This window comes from Dama dama, chromosome 24 (genome assembly GCF_033118175.1).
Source record: "Dama dama isolate Ldn47 chromosome 24, ASM3311817v1, whole genome shotgun sequence".
NCBI lineage: Eukaryota > Metazoa > Chordata > Mammalia > Artiodactyla > Cervidae > Dama > Dama dama.
Window position 1 is genome coordinate 64,787,188 of NC_083704.1, and position 22,259 is coordinate 64,809,446.

At 46.7% G+C, this 22,259-nt stretch overlaps 1 pseudogene; it reads right to left on the bottom strand.

Annotated features, from left to right (window-relative positions):
* Nucleotides 1-2,167: 2,167 nt before the first annotated feature.
* On the bottom strand, nucleotides 2,168-17,251 carry LOC133045613 (histone-lysine N-methyltransferase PRDM9-like; annotated as a pseudogene).
* Nucleotides 17,252-22,259: the final 5,008 nt, after the last annotated feature.

A 22,259-nucleotide genomic window follows, 5' to 3' on the forward strand; every position in this document is an offset into this window, starting at 1 on the left:
GACTTAGTTGCTCCACGGCACGTGGGGTCTTCCCAGATCAGGGATTGAACCCGTGTCTCCTGCATTGGCACGTGGATTCTTAACCACAGCACCACGAGGGAAGTCATTCCCCTTCCCCCTTCCTGACAACATCCCACTTCAAAAAAAGACTAAAAATAATCTGTTTAGTAAGTTTTCAGGAGTCTGAGCTCTGAGGTCAGGGTCTGTGGTGTCATTCTCCCAAAGGCTTCAGACACCAGTTGGGCTCATGAGTCTGGCGACCAGGGGGGGCCTGGCGGCTGAAGACAGGCTTGGCCTCTGGAGCTCTGCCCTCACCGACTAACCCAGGGCCCCTGAGCCCTGGCAGTCAAGCAGAGCCGCGCGCAGGTGGGGCTGGTACAGCCGTGGGGCCGCTGTGGTCAGGGTAGAGAGTGCAGCGGAGGCAGCTGGCTGTCCATCCCGTGACTGCTGGTGTCTTGTGTGCCCGTGCAGGGCAGTCCCAGTGTCAGGTCAGGTGGGGCCTGACCGCTGTCATGGGGACAGGATAGGACCTCAGACAGCTTGCATCCCCACTCCCCATCTCCCAGCTCCGCTTCAGATCATGGCTTGTGGCCGCTGGCAGCTCCCTGGGCTGGGAGGCTGTGTAAAGCACCAGCCTCCTTGCTCAAGGTCAACTGAGACCCCCAGCTCTGGGGTCACATACCATCTGTGCCACCATCCAGGTCATCCCACTTCTGTGAGGGAGGGCCTGTGTGGGGCTGTGGGTGATAGGGGATTTGGGGGTGTTGTGGGCTGGCCCCAGGAGTCAGCTTTTTGAGGGGAGGGGAGCAGAGGGGAGGGGAGGGAGAAGCTTTGACCTGCTCAGCCTTCCAGGGGATTCCAGGCCCAGCTCTGGTGGGAGGTACAGGTGAGAAGCCCCTGCAGGTTTCTGGGTCCCCACTGTTTTTCAGCTGAAGCCCCTCTGCCTGCACCACCACTAACTCTCCCTCCCGTGGCCCCGGCCTGAAGCCACAGAAGATGGGGAGTTTACGTGTCTTCCCTTCCTGTAGGGAAACCAAGCCACAGACAAGCACGTTCCTTTAAGAAAGCATGACAGAAACAGGAAAATAATAGTGGGTGGTTATTACTGACATGATTCATGTAGAGACGCTTCACAAGCCTGGCACATGGAGGGAACTGAGGGCCATTGCCCAAGTCCTGGAGTTTGCATACTCCGCACCCCGCCCCGTGGCCCACTCTCCCCTTGTTGTCTTCTGGTGGCCGGGTGGACTCCAGCCTCCTGAACCCCTTCTGGAAGGATCAGGCCAGGGCAGAGGTCATTCACAGAGGGGAGGGTGTGGTCGACCTTAAGAACCCCATTGCCCCGACTCTGTGTTGGAGCTCGGTTCCCGGGTCTGAGCAAGCGTGGCTTCCTGGGGCGGTCACCACCTTCACTCACACAGGGTGGGGGGTGGGGGGGCTTTGTGTCCACCTTGTCCCCTCGTGCAGCCTGGTCACCCCGGGACCCGTGCTGTGTGTGCATCTGCTCTGCTCACAGCGCACCCCGGGGCCCATCAGACTTCACTCATGAAAGGGAAGTGTAAGGATGAACTTTTCCATGGTTAACAATTTCAAGGTCGTGACAGCGTTGACCAGAGTGCACGGGCACAAGTACCAGGCCCATGCATAGAGAAGCCGTGGTGTGGGCTTCAAGGACCCTCCGTGTGGGGGTGGGATTGGGGCCGGACAGGGATTTCCTGCAAACACGGCTCCAGGCTCTGTTCTCGGCAGGGGTGACGACTGTGGGCACTTCCTGCCTGTGGAGGGGCCGTGGGGCTGCCCAACTCAGCAGGAACGGCTCGGGTGGGAAGGGAGGTCGCCCTCCCTTAGCACCCCTGACCTCACACCCCCTCATCAGGGCAGCCCAGTGCCTAAACAGCCCCTTCCTGATCTGGCTCTGAAGACCTGGAAGGTGTGGGGGCTGGAGGACATGCAGAAAACAAATTCTGTAAAGCAATTATCCTTCTATTAAAAAATAAAAAAAGATTGAAGAAAAAAGCACAAAAGACAGCAATGGTGGGGTTTGCGTTCTCAGCCAGCCTCTGCCAGATTCCGCCTGTGCTTACGCATCAGACCAAAATGCTGGTGCTCCCACCCCGTATCACAGATGAGAATAGAGACACAGAGAACTTAAGCGTCTTGCCCCAGCTCATGCAGCTGCTGAGGGCAGGGCTGAGAACTGGACCTCTGTGGTCGAATCTGGAGTCCAGATGCTGTGATGACCCTGAGGGAGCGGCAAAGACCAGATAGCCCATGCTGAGCCAGGCATGCACGCACACACACACATGTGCACGTGGCATTCACCTTTGAGGCTACAGAAGTCAGAGGGAACTAGAGGGCCACCAGGAGAGGCCAAAGGACAGTCGAGGTCTATAAGGAGGAGAAGCCACACTTCCCAGGAGGCCGGGGAATTGCTTTCCCCAGTGAGTCTGTCTCAAACCCTAGATTCCTCTCCCTGGACTCAGGAACTGACTGTCCAGTGACCTAACTGAGTTGGCTCCAGAATTATGCCTTCTGAAGGGTTCATCTACCACTGGACCCCACTGCTGTCAGTAATAAGGGTGGAATGGGTGCATAGTCTGGGCTTCAGATTTGTTTGGAGACAAAATTTATTAGAAGAGGAGTATAAAACCCATGAAGGCAATTGGCACGAACATCTCCAGAACACTTAAGAAACCCTCTGCTGTTTATCTACCTCCTCTCCTGTCATGAAAGTGGAAGGTCTATTTAACAAAGTAAGTGTGTGCTTACCACACTCTTTCTTTAAAATATTTATTATATATTTATTTATTCGGCTGTGCTGTCTCTTAGTTGCAGCCTGTGGGAGCTAGTTCCCCAATCAGGTATTGAACGTGAGTCTCTGCATTGGAGTCTTGACCCCTGGACCACCTGGGAAGTCTCTCCTCATACTCTTGGGGACAGTAACGGGTCACAGACCTCCTCTGAGGCCCCCTTAGAGCTGAGGCATGGGGTGGCTGCAGTAATCCTCTTGTGGCTAAAATGTGGTTTGTTGGTCATGACTCACTCACACTCCCGCAAACATAGGGCTTCTCCCCTGTGTGTGTCCTCTGGTGTGTGATGAGGAGGGACTTCTGACTGAAGCTTTGCCCACACTCCCTGCAAACGTAGGTCTTCTCCCCTGTGTGTGTCCTCTGGTGTCTGATGAGGACGGATTTCCGACTGAAGCTTCGCCCACACTCCCTGCAAACATAGGGCTTCTCCCCTGTGTGTGTCCTCTGGTGTCTTATGAGGACGGATTTCTGAATGAAGCTTTGCCCACACTCCCTGCAAATGTAGGGCTTCTCCCCTGTGTGTGTCCTCTGGTGTGATATGAGATTTGACTTATCACTGAAGCTTCGCCCACACTCCCCACAAACATAGGGCTTCTCCCCTGTGTGTGTCCTCTGGTGTATGATGAGGGCTGACTTCTGATGGAAGCTTCGCCCACACTCCCCACAAACATAGGACTTCTCCCCTGTGTGTGTCCTCTGGTGTATGATGAGGGCTGACTTCTGATGGAAGCTTCGCCCACACTCCCCACAAACATAGGGCTTCTCCCCTGTGTGTGTCCTCTGGTGTCTGATGAAATCTGACTTCTGACGGAAGCTTTGCCCACACTCCGCACAAACATACGGCTTCTCCCCTGTGTGTGTCCTCTGGTGTGTGATGAAATCTGACTTCTGACTGAAACTTTGCCCACACTCCCTGCAAACATAGGGCTTCTCCTCTGTGTGTGTCTTCTGGTGTCTGATGAGGGCTGACTTCTGACGGAAGCTTCGCTCACCCTCCCTGCAAACATAGGGCTTCTCCCCTGTGTGTGTCCTCTGGTGTGTGATGAGGTTGAAGTTCTTACTGAAGCTTCGCCCACACTCCCCACAAACATAAGGCTTCTCCCCTGTGTGTGTCCTCTGGTGTGTGATGAAATTTGACCCGTGATGGAAGCTTTGCCCACACTCCCCGCAAACATAGGGCTTCTCCCCTGTGTGTGTCCTCTGGTGTCTGATGAGGACTGACCCATGATGGAAGCTTCGCCCACACTCCCCACAAACATAGGGCTTCTCCCCTGTGTGTGTCCTCTCGTGTGTGGTGAGACTTGGCCTGTCCTTAGAGCCTTGCCCACACTCTCTGTACGTGACTCATAATCCTTGAGACCCCTGCCCCCATGAGCAATGTGCCTGTGTCCTCTGGATTCATTTTCTGGCTTGTGCTGGGCTCGTTTTTCATTCTCTCATGCACCCCAGAATCCCCCATTTGTCCTTCGGGTGAGTAGGAAGAGGCCCTTGAAATCCTTTTCAGCCTTATGCTTTTCAGCAATTGTTGGGGCCTGTCCTTGGCCTCCCGACCCTCAGGTTTGTCGCTTGGGCTGTGTGGATCGGAATATCGCTGATTTTGATTGCCTGGGCAGGGATCCTCTGGTTGGAGGATGTCTCTTTCAGATGGTCTCAAGAGGGTCTGAGAGGGGTGACTGCGTTGGAAGTGTTGGCTGAGGAATTTCTGACTGGAGAAGGCCAGAGAGCAGGAGGCACATGGGTGGATCTTGGGCTTTGGTTCTGCTGAAAGAGGAAGCTTTTGGTCAGGTAGCTGGTTTGCCATGGTCAGGCCCTCCCCACTAATCATCTAAGTGTTGACAGTGCACGATTTGTCTCCCATCGAGTGTGTCTTTATAGTCCACTTTTCCATTCCACTCTTATTCTCTACATCTACAGAAATCCAGGAAGCTGGTGTCAAGGGCCTTTTCTACATATCACCCAGATAGGGACCTTCTAGCAGCATCAGAGGCAGTGTCTCTCCTGATAGAGATGGATCTGCAGGGACTTTCCTTGCGTTAAACTATCGGAAAAGTCACGTCACAGTGGCCACAGGTGTTTTACCCTACTGAGAGATAAGAGTTGATGACTTAAATGGATTCTCCTAAATGGCTCCCTGTGAGGGAAAAAGGTCTATTAAGTTAGGGGCGCCTGGCCTGGAGCTCTCTGCATATGGGAGGCAGCACAGGGGGTGGTTAGAGCAGGTGTGAGTAAAGCTGACTTTGTGACTCCTTGTTCAAAGAGCAGCCTTTGTGCCAATCTCTGCAGGAAGTGGGTTTGAGACTGGATGAGACCAAGCGGCCCAGGTCCCACTGACTACAGGTCTCTGGCTCCTGCTGCCCCAATTGGTTCACAAATTGCTCCTCTCTCAGTTTCCCATAAATCAGAAAATAAAGGCATGTCCTTTCTAAAGCCTCCTCAGTGTTCATACACGATTTATTTCATTCAGGCTTAGCCCATTTAACATGCACTAGGAAGCCCTGTTTAAAAATACATCTCCAGCCAGACTCTTCACACCCTCACTCCCAACATCTTTAGCCAGCCCACTCTCCCCTCATGTCTGGCAATGAACTGACCTCTGAAGGGACTCCCCGCTGCTGTCTCTTCCCAAAAATGAACCAAAGCATCGTCACAGAACAGAGAACATGCTGCTTGCAGCTGAAAGCCTCACGGTTGTTCTGTGTCATCCAGGAAGACCCCTGGGGCCTGCATGTGGACAAGGCCCTGAGGCTTCCGTGTCCCATCCAGCCTCCTTCCTCTCCCTCTATGCTTCCTCCCACGACCCCTGGCATGGCCTCTCGTCCCGGCCCTGGAGCTGTGGCACTGGCTGCTCCCCTGCCTGGAATCCTTCCCCGCAGGTGTTATCTCTGCAGAGACCCTGCTGCACCATCCCGCACCACACCCCACCCTCTGCTCATGCTGACCCGAGGCACGTTCCCTGCGCTGGTTTTCCTCAGAGCACCAGCCCCTGTCTGGTATGAAGCCCCTGCTGCCCCAGGGCAGTGGTCCTGTCTGTTTCGGTGCGTGGAGCCCCATCTGGCACAGAGTATGAGCTCACATGACAACAAACTGGAACAGTAACAGAATGCACATCACTGTACATGTGTCGCTTAGAAATGGGAGGAAATGAGGAAGAAACAGTAAAGGGCAGAGAAGTGGTAGGTGATACAAAAGTCTCTTTTTGCTCTAAGCCTTTCAGCAGAAGGTGATGTTACATATTATTTTGCATGAAATATTAAAAATTAGAACTAACATTTTTAATATAAAATTTTTTCCTAACAATCATATGAAAAGAATCAAATTCTGAGGCATTTTAATTGCAACTCAACTGACTTTGGACTGGATTGTACTCTGCTTCGAAATTGGACTATGGAGGCTCCCAGGATGGGGTGGGGTGCTGGAAGAGGGGTGACACTCACCTCTCCCAGTCGCAAGCTCACTCTTCCCCCTGATGTTCCACTTGATGCCAAGGTCCTGGCCATACCCGTCCCCATACCAGACCCGCAGCTCACAGCCTGGCCTGATCACCTGGCAGGTTCGGTAGAAGATCTGCCCGTGACACTGGAAGGCCACCAGGTTCTGCTCCTCGTCGTCCTGGGCACAGTTCACATACCTGGGGTTGAGGCCAGGAAAGGGAAAGAAACCTCGTGATGAGTGCCCTCCACTCTCCAACCATGCCCAGCTCCTTGCCTTCTGCCTCTGAGGCTGCCCCTCATGTGGACCTTCTGTTCACACCTTCGACCAGGCCATGTGAATTCCCATGCTTTTCTCTCCTTACCTAATTAGCCATTTTCCAGAGCCCAGTTCCAGACTCATCTCCACCTGGACTGTCCATGAGGCTGGTGACCTCCAGCTCCTCTAAACTCTGAATTAATTTCTCTTTCATCCACAGGACTTGGTGCTCCTTGGCTAGCACGCAGCCCTCAGCACTCACCCCAGCCTGCCTTCTCTCCCGAGGCTTTCTCCCATCTCCCCACGTGTATCCAGTGTCCTATTCGCTTGCCCACCCCCTCCCACAGAAAATTAGAGAGAGCTCTGATATAGCTTGAGACACGGAACAGTAATTGTTTGTTCACTGTCTGCCTGCCCTGATGAAAGGAGAGGCCCTCAGAGAATGGCCCTGCTCAGGGCCATCCTGCTCCCCATTCCTTCTGAGGTCTCAGGGCCCACTTCTCACTGGAACCAAGCCTGAGGAGGTTGTTGCCCACGTAGAGTCAAGATCTCCTGTATTAGGTTATCCTGGCGCTGTGTAGTTTCTCAAAGATAGAAAAAATAAGGTTATTGTTCCTAAAATCAATAGGCTAATGTCTGTTTGCAGTATGTTCTCCAAAAGGACATGGGTTGTGTGATCTGCTTCAGTAATGAAGTTCACTGTCTAAACTGAAACATAAATGCCTGGTAAGTGTCCATTAAGTGAGTTAAAGTGTCTCTGGTGAATCTAGACTCCTCAAGTTGTTTTCAAGTTCACCAGTTTTGTTCAGCATGTAGACTTCTATCTTGATGGCACATGCCATATTTTTATTTCCTTCTTTCTAGTGTCTTTTGAAATGAAAGAGCATGATATGGAGGGAAGAGAGGAAAGAAGATGTGAAAGCTGTTGAGGGAGCTGGTTTGAGAAGGAAAGGGGCATGGGATTGAGGGAGTATCAATGTCTACACACTGCAGACTCACTGCACTCACCTCATCCAGTTGGCCCAAGACGTGTCCTTTCCATCCACATACTTGTAGCAGTTTCTCCCTTTGGTGATCTGAGTGTCAGAAAAAGAGTTACAAGCTTTCCTCTTTCTTTTCTTTTTTATTGGTAGGAAGCAAGAGAAGAGCTATTTCCCTCTGTAGTCATTGGTGCTTTTCAGCCTGCATGGATTCAACTGCCAGTCGGACCACACCGTTAGCTCCTTACTCATCATTCCAAGTCTGAGTCTCTTGGTACATTGAAGGCAAGGGCTCCACAAGGGAGGAGTCACTTCTGTGTGCCTGTACCACAGTGTTCCCACCTCTCCTCTGACCTTTAGATAGAGGTCCTGAGTGTCTGTACACTGTGCTCCCACCTCTCCTCTGACCTTTAGATGGAAGTCCTCTGTGTGTGTACACTGTGTTCTCACCTCTCCTCTGACCTTTAGATAGAGGTCCTGTGAGTGTGTACCAAGGTGTTCCCACCTCTCCTCTGATCTTTAGATGGAAGTCCTCTGTGTGTGTACACGGTGTTCTCACCTCTCCTCTGACCTTTAGATAGAGGTCCTGTGAGTGTGTACCAAGGTGTTCCCACCTCTCCTCTGATCTTTAGATAGAGGTCCTGTGTGTCTGTACACTGTGCTCCCACCTCTCCTCTGACCTTTAGATGGAAGTCCTCTGTGTGTGTACACTGTGTTCCCACCTCTCCTCTGACCTTTAGATAGAAGTCCTGTGAGTGTGTACCAAGGTGTTCCCACCTCTCCTCTGATCTTTAGATAGAGGTCCTGAGTGTCTGTACACTGTGGTCCCACCTCTCCTCTGACCTTTGGATAGAGGTCCTGAGTATCTGTACACTGTGGTCCCACTTCTCCTCTGACCTTTAGATGGAAGTCCTGTGTTCACGCCCAGGGCACACAGTACACAGGGCTGACTGTGTCATTGCTGACCGTGTTATCACCATCTGCGTCCTCGCATGTAGACATGAAGTACCCCCCACCACATAGAAGCAATTAGAGGCCAGAGGACAGGGAAACGGGTGCTTCTCACCAGCCAGGCATATCCACTATTGGTGGCCTCTTCACCATCTGTGATCTGGCCCTCATAGGGGCCAAAGTGCAGGCCCAGCAGCAGATCGGACGCCTCGTTCCACACTCCAAGCCCAGCGTCAGGGATGCCCGACAGTCTGATGCTTAACCCAGGGGGCAGAGTGAAGGCTGAGCGATTGGCATGCCCCTTTTCCACTGCACAGTCCTTTACAAAGGTTGGGGGCCCGTGGGCAGCACAGCTGTCGATGAAGAAGTTCTGACACTCCTCACAATGTGGAGGTGAGAACAGGGATAAGAGGAGGTATAGTGAAGTTGCTGGTCGTAACGACCTTCAGAAAGAACTGGGGCATTCATGGCATTTGGCCTCGATCCTGCACCCCAAGTCATAGAGGAAGGGGATGGCTGGGGGACCAAATGGTGAGGTGAGGTTAGTGGACCAAGACCTTGTAGCCCCTTCTCCGTGAGTGGGCCAGCGGGGTCACTCACAGAGGTAGTCATCATCCTGGGGCTCGCTGACCTCTTGGTACACCTGGCCCTTTCTTTCTCGTAGACTGTACCTCTTCACTCCAGTCTCCTTTCTTCTGAGTTCTAAGATTGAGAACAGAAGCCAAGCAAGGCTGATGGGGTCTGGAGAATTAGTCCCTGTTTTATCAAAAAGTGTGAGATCTCCTACCTGTCCATCTATACTCTTTGTTAAAACTTTCTTACATGTATTTTTCAAACTTTTACTTTTGTAATTTTATGTTTTAATATTACATTATTTATTTCTTGGCCACACTGCATGGCTTGTGGGATGTTAGTTCCCAGACTAGGAATGGAACCCACTCCTCCTGTAGTGGAAGTGCGGAGTCTTAACCACTTAACTCCCAGGAAGTCCCTTCTCTATACTTTTTTTCGTTTCTCTTTGACTACTGGTTCAGGAGACTGAGGCTCCACACTGACCACAGATGCCCAGTTCAGTGATAGCTTCCTGCACTTCCCGTTAGTAGGTTTAACTTCACAACCTTCTTACTTAGGAAATAGTTCACCAACACATCTACTCAGAAAATATATGTTAAGGGCACATGACAAGTAAGGCATTGAGCAGAGGTCTGGGCATAAACACTAACAAAGCATGGTTCCTCTTATCACAGTTGGATTTATTGAACTACTTGTAGGTGTCAGACTTTTACATTTAATGTAAGGCTTGCAAGCACTGTATGAATTATGTATCCGTATCTTTACTTTACAGATAGCAATCAGGACCTCAGAAAATGTATAAGATTTTCCCAAGGCCCCAGTGCTAACTTCATGTCTCAGATCAGTCCAGCTTAAACCCCCGCCTACCCAAAGTCCATGCCACACACCTAGACCATACTTATTTGTTTTTCTACAGGGATTAGAGGAACTAATTAGAGGAACTCCCCAAAATTTCTCTTACCGACGTTTTGTCTGGGGTGCTGTCCAGGGGTCCTTGCTTTTCTGTGATGGGGCACTGGTTTCTGAGCCTGCTTGGAGCCACTTGTCTTCAGCAATTTTGCTGCTCCGGGCAATTCCTTCAAACTAGATTCCTTACTTAATGGTGCCCTGGACATTCTCTTCCATGTGAGTAAAAGACAACATGCATTTTTTTTTAGTTCTTTAGGACTTTATGAAGTGTTTTCACATGCATTACTTTAGTTAATACTTTGACAATTCTTGGAAATACCTGGTGGAGGTGTGGTCTGAACACTGGAGTGTAAAATAAGGACCTAAGTGGGTAATAAATCAAAACTAGAATTCATATCTTAAGGTTCTTTCCCTGCAACTTTCTGCATAAAAGTGAGAGCAAGGCAGGGATAATAGCTGGAGGCCAGGGAAAGAAGAGGGTAAGGGCTCATAGAGAAATCCAGGGGGTTTTCTGTTAATTAGTGGTCCTTTGATGGACGAGGAAGTATAGAAAATTACAGAGGGGACAAAACACATCTGGAAAATAAGGTGACAAAACAGTGAGATTGAGAAGAGAAAAGACAGAACACATTTAGACAATAAAAAATCAGCAGAAACACATTTAGACAATAAAGAAAATGAGATGAAAGTTGCAGGTTGCCATGTCCTCTTAGCGACAATGTTTGGAATTAAAGTAGCTGGTCTCATCAATTCTGCTAGAACAAGGCTGTATGACTAGCTGGTTTTCCTCAGTTTCCTGATCCATAAATTGGTATACATGCTAATTCTAAATGTTACAGTGGACATGAAATTTAATAACATTTCAACAAATTGTTGTGTGAGCTATTTAATATAGTATGAATGTGAGTGTACATCCCTGCCATCAATTTATCCCTTCAACTGCATGCATATTTGAAGTCTAGCTCACAGATACTATCTTCAGCACTATTTGACCTTCCTACTCCTAGATGAATGTTTAAATGTGGAGTCACTCATTCACAAAATATTCACGGGGCCCTCAGGCCCCGTGAGCTGGGCCTGGACTTTTGAGAATTAATGGGTATGGGCTAGGCTCTCAAAGCTCACAACACAGGGTTAGGCTAAACACATGATTCCAAACAGGAGAGTTGCCGAATTAGAGCTCAGAGGAAGGAGTTGTTACTCCCTCCTGCAAGAATGAGCATTTGAAATGATGCCCGGATGATGGGTTTCTACTCAAAAGTGGGTAATCTATGTGAAGTCCTTCAGCTAGTTTCTTATTTGTTGCTTTTCAGTCATAAACCTGAGGCTTGTCAGGGTTGCGAGTTGCTTCCTCTTATTGGAGTGGGAGGCTCTGAGGTAGGGATCCTGTCGCCTTCTTCATCCTGGACTGTCCACTTTACACACTGCCCAGCATGTCCTTAAGCTTCTTCATCCTGGACCATCCACTCTACAAACTGCCCAGCACGTCCTTAAGCTTCTGGGCCATCTGCTCTAAAAACTGCCCAACATGTCCTTAAGCTTCTCTTAATCAGATGTCTTAGCATATCCCTCCCTAGCATAGCACAAAAGGACTGAGGTTGAAAACATCTCTCAGATGAATGATATAAAGATGTATGAATAAACTTCATAGAACTATGGAAGCTTTAATCATTTTGTAAGGAGTTTAGAAAAGTGCTTTTGATTAGACTGCACTACCAGTGATACTGTGATCTCGGGGATATAGTCAATCATTTTTTTTTTTTTTTTACCTCAGTTTTGTGATCTATAATGGTGATACTTATATACCTACTTATAGGTACTGTAGGATTTTTTTAAGGTTTAAGTAAGTTTATTCACATAAAATGCTTAAAGTCTGAAATATTGTGAAAATAATGTAACAATAGAACAGGATACTATGGTTGTTGTTCTTACTAACTATAAAGGTGGTGATGGTATCAGACAGTGTGCTAAAAATCCAGGACAGGAAGGCAGCCGTCTCCAGGATCTCTGTGTTTTCTCCTATTCTCACCTGTGACTGGATCCATGAGGAGGATATTTTTGCAACAGGATTTGGGAAATACTCACCTTCTGGTGTTTACTGTGCTCCACTCTGAAGGCCATCGAAGAAGGTATACCTAAAAAATGATGAGAATCAGTGTTTTGGTTGGTAAATATTTCCAAACTCTGGGCATTCTAATTAAGGACACATAATTCTGAGCCAGAGAGTGACAAGGACAAGGATTATCAAAGGAGGAATTGGAAATGATTTCTGTATCATCAACTCCTATGCTTCCACTGGGAGCATTACATAATTTCCTTAGAATTAAAAAGAAATATGAAACTTCATCTGTGCCTCATCTGATGCCCATAAAGTATCTAATAAATTTACTAGCCTTTCATGACAAAGGTACTCAACAAAGTAGAAACAGAAGGAAGTGACTTCAATATAATAAATGTCATATATGAAAAGTCTACCTCTAACATCATAGTCATCAGTGAAAAGCTGAAAACTTCTCTAAGATCCATAAAGAGGCAAGGGTGCCCATTCTCAACACTTCTATTCACCATAATGTTAGAAGTCCTAGCCAGGGCATTAGGTTAGAAAAGGAAACAAAAGGCTTCCATTTGGAAAGAAAGAAGTAAAATTATGTCTGTTCACAGAGGACATGACTTTATGTACAGAAAAATCTTTAAAATTCCACCCACACACAAAAAAAACCTGTGCAGAAAGTTGCACGGTACAAAATCAGCATTCAAATATCTTTCCATTCATTAACAATGACCATTCCAAAAAGGAAAATAATAAAACAATCCTAATTATTTTTTATTTTTTTAAAGCTATAGTCAAGATCTGAATTTAAATTAAAAATAATTTATTTTTATTTATTTATTTGTGCCAGGTCTTTGTTGCGGCATGTGGGATCTAGTTCCCTGACCAGGGACTGAACCCAATTTCTCTGCATTGGGAGTGTGGAGTCTTAGCCTCTGGACCCCCAGAGAAGTCCCAATAATCTTATTTATAATAGCATCAAAAATAATGAAATAATTGGGAGTAAACTTAAGGAGATGAAAGACTTATACATTGAAAACTACAAAGTATTGCTGAAAGGAATCTGACGTAAGTAAATAGAAAGGCGTCTCATGTTTATGGATTTGGAGACTTAATATTATTAAGCTGTTCATACTACCCAAAGCAATTTAAAGATTCAATGCAATTCCTATTAAAATCCCAATGGAATTTTTTTCTGATACAGAAAATCCATCCTACAGTTAATACCAAATCTCAGAGGACCCCAAATAGGCAAAACAATCTTAGAAACAACAGCAAAGCTGGAGGTCTCTGATTTCAGAACATATTACAAAGGTACAGGAACCAAAAGAGTGTAGTTTTGGCATAAAGTGTGTGCTTAGTCACTGAGTCGTCTTGACTCTTTGTGACCTTTTGGACTGTAGCCCACCAGGCTCCTCTGTCCAGGGGATTTCACAGGCAAGAATACTGGATGGGGTTGCCATTTCCTTCTCCAGGGGATCTTCTTAACACATGGATTGAACCTGCATCTTCTGTGTCTCCTGCATTGAAGGCAGATTCTTCACCTGCTGAGCCACTGAGGAAGCCCGTTGGCATAAAGACAGACATGCCAATCAATGGAACAGAATAGACAGCCAGAAATAAACAGAAATACACTCCTGTATACATGGTCTAATGATCTTCATCAAGAGTGTCAAGACAATGGGGAAAGTTTAATCTCTATAAGGAATGGTGCTGGGGAAACAAAATATCCATATGCAAAATAACGAAGATCTTACATCATGAAGAAAAATCAACTCAGGATGGATTAAAGACCTAAATGCAAGACTTGATAAGACTCTTAGAGGAAAACAAAGGTGAAGCTTCACGACACTGAATCAGCAATGATTTCTTAGATATGGTACCAAGCGCATAAGTATTAGTAACAAAGTAAAAATAGACAAATGAGATTGCATTAATCTTAAAACCTCTGTGCAGCAAACGACACAGTGAACAGAGTTGAAAAGGCCACCTACAGGACAGTAGAAAATGTTTGTAAAATATGTATCTGATAAGGGGTTAATAAGCATACACCAATATGAAGCCTACCTGTAAGTCAGGAAGAGAACCTGACTGACCATGATGACACCCTGATATCAAACTTCCATGCTCCAGCATTGTAAGAAAACAAATTTCTGTGGTTTAAGGAATGCAATCTGTTTTGCTATGGCAGTCTGAACTGACTAACACAGTGGAAAAAGGAATTCAATAGACATTTCTCCAAAGAAGATACACAAATGGCCAACAAACATATGAAAAGATGATGAATATTACTAATTAATAGGGAAATACAAATTGAAACCTTCTTTGATAAGCAATATGAATAAGAAGATAATAGCAAGTTTGGTAAGGATATGGAGAAATTGGAACCCTTATACACTATTGTTGGAAATGTAAAATGTTGCAAGCTTTATAGAAAACAGTATGGAGTTTCCTCAGCTGTATGATCTAGCAATCCAACTCAAGAGTATATTTCCATACAAAATTGAAAGCAAGATCTTGAATAAATAGTGTGCACATCTATGGTCATTGCAGCATTATTCCCAGTTGGCAAGATGTGGAAGCAATCTAAATGCTCTTTGGTGGATAAACAGATAAAAATTATATATAAGATATATCTTATATCTGTTACATACACATGCACACAATGGAATGTTTTTAAGCCTTAAAAAAGAATTCTGTCCTATGCTACATCAGGGATGGGTCTTGATGATATGCTAAGTGAAATGAACCAATCCAAAAAAGACAAATATTGCCTGATTCCACTTCTATGAGGTATCTAAATTAATCAAATCCATGAAAACAGAAAATATAATCGTGGTTGCCAAGGGCTATGAGGAGGAAGGATTGGAGAATTGTTACTCAGTGGGTTAGGGTTTCAGTCACGCAAGATGGAAAAGTTCTACAGATTTGTTGTAGAGCAATGTGTATACATATCCCCGGTGGCTCAGTGGTAAAGAATTGCCTGTAATGCAGGAGATGCAACAGACACAGCTTCGATCCCTGGATTGGGAAGATCACCTGGAGCAAGAAATGGCAACCCACTCCAGTATTCTTGCCTGGAGAATCCCATGGACAGAGGAGCCTGGCAGGCTACAGTCCATGGGTACGCAAAGAGTTGGACACGATGGAGTGATGAACACTATGGCCACTAACACTAATGTGTACATAGTTAGCAAGAGTGTACCATACACTCAGAAATTGTTAAGAAGGTAAATTAAGATGTGCAGAGGTATGGTGAAACGTGACATATATATATTCCCTATGAAGAATCTCTCTTCATGTAAAAACCTTTGCAGACAACCAAATGTTTGTTTTCATGTCCCTTTCACTAGTTTTAATAACCTAAGGGAACAGAGGGACTTCCCTGGTGGCACAGTGGATGAGAATCTGCCTGCCGATGCAGAGGACACAGGTTCGATTGCTGGTCCAGGAAGATTCCACTTTCTGTGGGGCAACTAAGCCTGTGTGTCACAAACTACTGAGCCTGTATGTGCTCTGCAATGAGAAGCCACTCACCACAACCAGAGAAAGCCTGTGCACAGCAACAAAGACCCAGTGCAGCCAAAAATAAATAAATAATTTTTAAAAATTTGGGAGAACAGAAATTCATAGATGGAGAATCATAGAACTATCTAAACTGTTTTCTCCAATCTAGAATATTAACTCATCTAAACTGTCTGAGCAGTTAGAAGAGGAAGTGAGCTGCTCACTTCTATTTCATAATGAGTGTACTTCATTTTATTTGCCTAATGCTGTTTCTGGTCAGTGAAATGTGGGAAAGATCAGGGAGAATAAATAGTTCTCTCAAACCCTTTCCCAGAATTAAAACAAAGAATTAGTTTCACCTTAGGGTAACAAGATCATGTGTTGTTTTATATACATACATAAATAATGTATCTTGACATAATATGTTAATCATTTCCTTTCTAAGAGATTTAATCCAATAACCAATTATGAGATTAGTATTAAATCTCTTTGGTGAATTTATTTCTAAGGTTTCTTTAACTGCCTTTCACTAAGAATGTTTAGCAAAAATAATTCTTTTTAAAAAGAATTATAAATTTTAAACATAAAACTTTTGAGAATTACACTGGAAAACTTATACATTCATCTTCATTCAGGCTGATGTCAATATTCAGCCACAACCACTTTGGAACGCTGAAAATTATGTTTTCTTTGCTAATGGCTGAGATGTAGTTGAGACCTAAGCCCAGGCTGGTTTCAGAAAGACACCTCTAAATCCTCCTGGCCCCTCACCTTGCTGCCTTGGTGTCCATTCTTCATCAGAATCCTCAGTGTCATCTACCTGGGGTTTGATGACCTGCCTGCGGTGATGCATGAAAGTTGGTCGAGTGGCTCTGAAACCTGGAAAGAAGCAAAATATTTGTCCTAAGAAGGAGGAACAAAACACAGAAGCAATGGAAAGTGTCACAAAGTCACGGAAATCAGTAGGACGGGCTGGGGGAATCTAGAACAGGCAAGAGGTGAGCTCTGCACTGCAGGGTCAACCTCCCTCTGGTACAGAACTGTAAACATTTCCTGCAGTTTAGTCTCCACAAAAAAGGGAGCTGTGAGCAGATGAAGCCACCTAAGAGCAGGCCAAGTGAACACTGAGGGTGAAGACCTGTTTCATGTTTCCCAGGCTCACAGGCACCCAGCACTTCCTGTTACCTATAGCAATCAGCATTTCATAGTTCCTTTTCACATTCCTATAATGGATTTTTTCCCATTCTCCGATCTCTTCCCATTCTTCCTTGGAGAAGTATATGGAGATGTCTTTGAAAGCATCTTTGGCCTAAGGAAAATAATAGATTTCATCAGTGATTTACTAATCTAAGTCAGACCTTAGAGCTGGGCCTTCTCCTCCACCTTTTGTGCAGGGAGTAGCCTGAAGCTACTGGATGGTCTCTGTGAGACAGAGATGAAGTCTTTCCTTCCTGACTGTGTCCTGCTTAACTGAACAAACACTGGGCATTTTCCTAACTCTCCCTGGACACAAAGCAGTTGACGGATCTAGTGTCCTATTTTGTCCCACTCCTCCCCACCATCTCAGACAGGACCCGGCATGCCCATCCTGTGTACGGTCACAGAGATGTTCACTCAGCTGCCTAGGCAAGCAGTCTGTGGTGCTTCAGGGACCAGCGCCATGTCCTTCCTATAGAGCTGGCTTAGAGCCCAGCTTTGCCACCTCCACCTCTCACCGTGAGCTTCCACTCTATTCTCTTGGCATCTCCCTCAGTGCTCTCCTCTGGAGACCTGTTTGGCCTCATGGCCATTGGAGTGCTCAAGGCCAAGGTGCCTGTGGAAGAAGAAGGTGCTGAGATAGCCCAGACCACTGTCCAGAGCCTGGTGTGTCTTCTTTGGGTGGAGTGTCCAGGGAAGGAAGGTGAGGGGTAAGTCGGGGTGAGGGTATTGGTGGGATGGAGGGATCCTGACTAGCTATGACAGACCAGCCTAATGTGAACTAGATTTGGTTTCTTTGGATCCCCTACAATTCAGCCCCTCCAAGGAAAGGCACTGGGAGGGAGATTTCTGTGGGTGACAGAGGGATTCCTGAGGAGACCTGGAAGCCCCTAAGTGCTGGACTGGGGTCAGGCTGAAATCAGGGCTCTGTTCCAGTGCAGGAGAGGAATTATTTCTCCAAGAAAGGTTTTGAGGATCTCCGCCTGGGGACTCAGAAAAATCTGGGCATAACGTGGATTCTATATCTAAGGAACAGGTCAATTGGCTTGAGGAGATCTGGGTCCCACGGGCTGAAGGAACTGGGGTTCTCAGGCAGAGGGGACCTGGGATCTTTTGGCTGATGTAGAATGTGCAGGGCGAGAGAACTTGGCATCTTTCAGGCTGAGGAAATCAGGGGTTTCTTACTAAGGCGCTTTAGGTCTCCAACAGGCAGGACAATTGGGGTCTTGAGGATGAAGAGCTTTAAGAGCTCCCAGGCTGAGGTATTCAGGGTCTCCGAGGTTAAGGAAATTTGGTGTCTCTGCGGGTGCTATTTTTAGGGTGCCTCAGGCTGAGGGGAACTGGGGTTACTCTAGGTATTTGAGGGTTGCAGCACCAGGGGATTCGGTGTTTCTGTGGGTGAAGGGACTTGGAGTCCCTGAAGCTGACGAGACGCTAGCTTCCTTCAGATTAGGACTCAGGTTCCTCAAAGCTGACGTGATTTGGGGCCTCTCACCCTGGAATTTGAAGTCGTCAGGTAAGGGTTTATGAGGGTTGTGCAGGGTGCGTTCTCGTCAGTCTCGCCGCTGTCCTGCGACGCTGCCCAACCCGGCCTGGGGTGCGCTAGTAGCTCGGGGACGTCCAGTCCTCCCGCGCTGAGGCGAAGTGAAGGGCCAGCAGCCCGCCAGTACCCTGTCAGGCACGAGCGACCAATCGGCCTAGCGACCAAGGCAGTCTGGCCAATAGGCGCTGGGAGGGTGCGGAGCGCGATGGAGGCCCCGCCCCACCGCTCAGGGATTGGCTGCTCTGAGGGCGTGTCTGTCAAGTAGCTCCAGTGCACAGGCGCATCTTGGCTGTTTTCTTTGCTTGTTTTCAGGCATGGCCTCTTAGGCCTGGATCATCAAGTGAGCGGGTTGTCCTCAGGCTGGATGTTTCCTTCCAGTGCCCTCAACTAGAATCTCGGCTCCACCAGAGTGTAGTCGTGCTCCCGGACTTTCTCCTAGGCCCACCTGTGCCCTACCTTGCCAAATCCAGTTTTGGTAAGAACTCTATGTGATGAGTACTGCATTATTCAGGGGAAAATTGTGTAATTAAATTCTGATGAGACACAGGATAAACAACGTATGGTCAAAGATTTAAATGCAAGGCATGGAGTAAGTATGTTAGAAAAAACTTGGAGGATTTTAAACCTCAAAGTAGAAGTGGCACTGATGAGTCATTTATATATTTATTGTAGGTATTAAAAGCCTTCAGAAATGAGGTATAAAGAAAACCTCAAAGCCTTGCACGTGTTTTCTGTAAAACGAGGCATCGAACTGGATGGAGCCACAGAGCTGAGTTTGCTTGACACCTACTGGCTTCACAAGGTAAAATTAGGGACACTGTTTCTGGCCCTTAGCTAGATTTGCTCACAGAAAAATAACGTGATTTCCATGTATTGGAAGCAAAACAACTGACTGTAAAATTAGTATCAAGTGGTGGTTGCGAGTCCGGACAGAGAAATGTTACCAGGAAAGTGAGTTTACCTCTTGGTGGGTGTTGAGTCAGAAGATACAACCCGGCCAAAGCTGATGGGAAGGAAAAGTGTATTACTTGCAGAACCATGGAGAACACCACACAGCTTTCCAGAGCAGTATCTCTCTAAACTGCAAAGTTGGGGAAGCTTTAATCTATGGGTACAGCCGTGTTCAGGCTTTCATGGTGGCTCAGACAGTAAACAGTCTGCCCATAGCAGAAGACCCGGGTTCAATCCCTAAGTGGGGAAGATCCCCAGAGGAGGGCATGGCAGTCCACTCTCGTATTCTTGCCTGGAGAATCCCATGGACAGAGGAGGCTGGTGGTCCATGGGGTTGCAAAGAGTCAGACAGAAGTAAGTGACTAACACGTTAACTTTACAGGCATGTTCATTAAGGGTTTTGGGCTGTGGGAGACTCCAAGCTTCAACTGTATAGTGTGATAGCTCATGACATTAATTTTTAATTCCCTAATGGTGTATATGTTGAGCGTGTTTCTGTTTTATACTATCTGTATAACTTTGTTTGGCTGGGTGTCTGTTTAGATCTTTACTTATTGTTTATAAGGTTGTTCAAGAGGTCTTTGTCTATTTTGTGTCCAAATCTTGTAACAGATATGAATTTTTCAAATATTTTTCTGCCAGTTTGTGCTTGTATTTTGATTTTCTGAATGAGTTCTTTCAGAATAGGCATCTTTATTTCTATAAAGTCCACAATAATTTTCTTTTGTGGACTGACAGCTTGTGTGTTAAAACTCAAAGCTCATGATATACAGGCCAAACCCAGGGGCATGTATATTTTCTAAGTTTATGTCCACAATTTTGATAGTTTCAAAATTTAAATATCTGTTAATAAATTTGAGTGAATTTGGTGACTACATTTCATTCTATACAGTTTCGAGTTAATTATTCTTTAACTATTTTGGAGAAGTTTTGGATATTGGCAATATTTCAGTTTGAATTTTCATAGTTTAATGAACCTAGCAGAACTGCCCTGAGGGGCGGAGTCTCCACTTAGCTGTGCCTGCGCGAGTGAGGGAAGCTTGACCTGCAGTTCTCATTGGCTAGCAGGGAGCGAGGAGCCCGCCTCCCTGACCCACCCCCACCCCAAGCGGAAATCCAGCTCTGACTGAGTACTTGGCTGCGTGTGGCTGCTGACAGGAGTCTGGTCTCCTCAGAACCCACTGGGATTTCAGATTTGGGACGCTGTGGGATTCAGTTCAGGAAGACAAGAAGTCTGGTCTCCTCAGGACCTGCTCAGGTTTTGGCTTTGGGACATTGTGGGGTTCACTTCAGGCTGACAGGAGATGGGTCTCCTCAGGACACACTGGTGTTTTGGCTTTGGGACATTGTGGGGTTAGTTCAGGCTGAGTGGGTGTCTGGTCTCCTCAGGACCTGCTGGTGCTTCAGCTCTGGGACTTTATGGGGTTCAGTTGAGGGATATGGGAATCTGGCCATTGAGGACCCAGTGGGGCTTCAGCTTTGGGACATTGTGGTGTTCAGTTCAAGCTGACAGGAGTCTGGCCCCTCAGGACCCATTATGACTTTGGCTTTGGGACATTGTGGGGTTAGTTCAGGCTGATGGGAGTCTGGTCTCCTCAGAACCTGCTGGTGCTTCAGCTCTGGGACTTTGTGGGGTTCAGTTCAGGCTGACAGGAGTCTGGTCTTTTCAGGACCCACTGGGATTTCAGCTTTGGGACATTGTGGGGTTCAGTTCAGGGAGTTGGGAGTCTGGCCACTGAGGACCCACTGGGGCTTCAGCTTTGGGACATTGTGGGGTTCAGCTTAAGCTGATGGGAGTCTGGTCTTCTTGGGACCCATTGGGTTTTCAGCTTTGATACATTTTGGGGTTCAATCCAGGGTGATGGGAGTCTGGCCCCTCAGGACCCATTAGGGCTTTGGCTTTGGGACATTGTGGGGTTCAGTTCAGTTTGACACGAGCCTGGTTTCCTCAGGACCTGCAGGGAGGTGGTGCCGCTGAAGGAAAAGGTGAGGAAAAGTGGGAAGAAGCTTTCTGTGTATGGCTGTTGCTGAGTGTCTATCTTCAGAGGACCCAGGACAGTTAGGGCTTGATGTGGAAAGTTGTGGGTTTTTAGTCAGTTTTTGTCTGTGGTACAGAATGGTGTCCAGTGTTGTTCCTTGTTGTGTGGTGTCCATTTTTCCCAGCATGGCTTATTGAGGGGACTGTCCTTTCCTGGATGTATGTTCTTAGCTCCTTTCTTGTAAATTGATTACTGTGAACCTGTAGATTTATTTCTGGGCTCTCTGGTATCTCTGCCTGTTTCTGATACAATTCCACACGTCTTGTGGTGCCTTTAGGTGCCTAATGCAGATTGAAGTCAGAGATGGAGGTGCTGCCAGCCTGTTCTCCTTTCTCAGGGTCACTTTGGCTCTTCTGGGTCCTTTGTGGTTCCACAAGGATGTTAACATTATTTTTGTTTCTGTGAAATATGTCAATGAGATGTTGGTAGTGATTGCAAGAATGTGTATGTTACTTTGGTTAGAATGGAGATTTTAATGGTATTGTCACCCATGAGCATGGGATGTCTTTTCATATCTGTTCAGTTTAATTGAGCACTGTGTCTTGCAGTTTTTAGCTTGCAGCTCTTTCAAGTCCTTGGTTAAATTTCTAGTTTTGGGGGGATGCAATTGGACAGGGACTATTTTCTCAATTTCTCTTTCTGGTAGTTCATTATTAATGTAGAGAATCACACATGATCTTGCAGTTCTACTGATTTATTTTTTTTGGCCATGCAACTCAGCATGTTGGATCTTAGTTCCCTGACCTATGGTCAAACCCAGACCCCCCTGCAGTGGATGTGCAGAATCTTCACCACTGGACTTCCAGGGAAGTCCCTGAATTCACCCTATAGTTCTGACAGATGCTTTGGTGCAGTGTTACATGAAAAACTAGAATTTAGACATCTCACAGTTTCAGTTCCATCAGGGCCATCCTCAGCACCCAAGGCATGGTGGCTACTCTGCCTACGGTGACTTTTAATACCATGTGGACTACTACGAGGCAATTAGCATCACTACTTTAGTTGAATTTGGTCTGGTTAAGTCTTGGACTCTTTTGTAATATTTGGTGCCATCTCTGATTT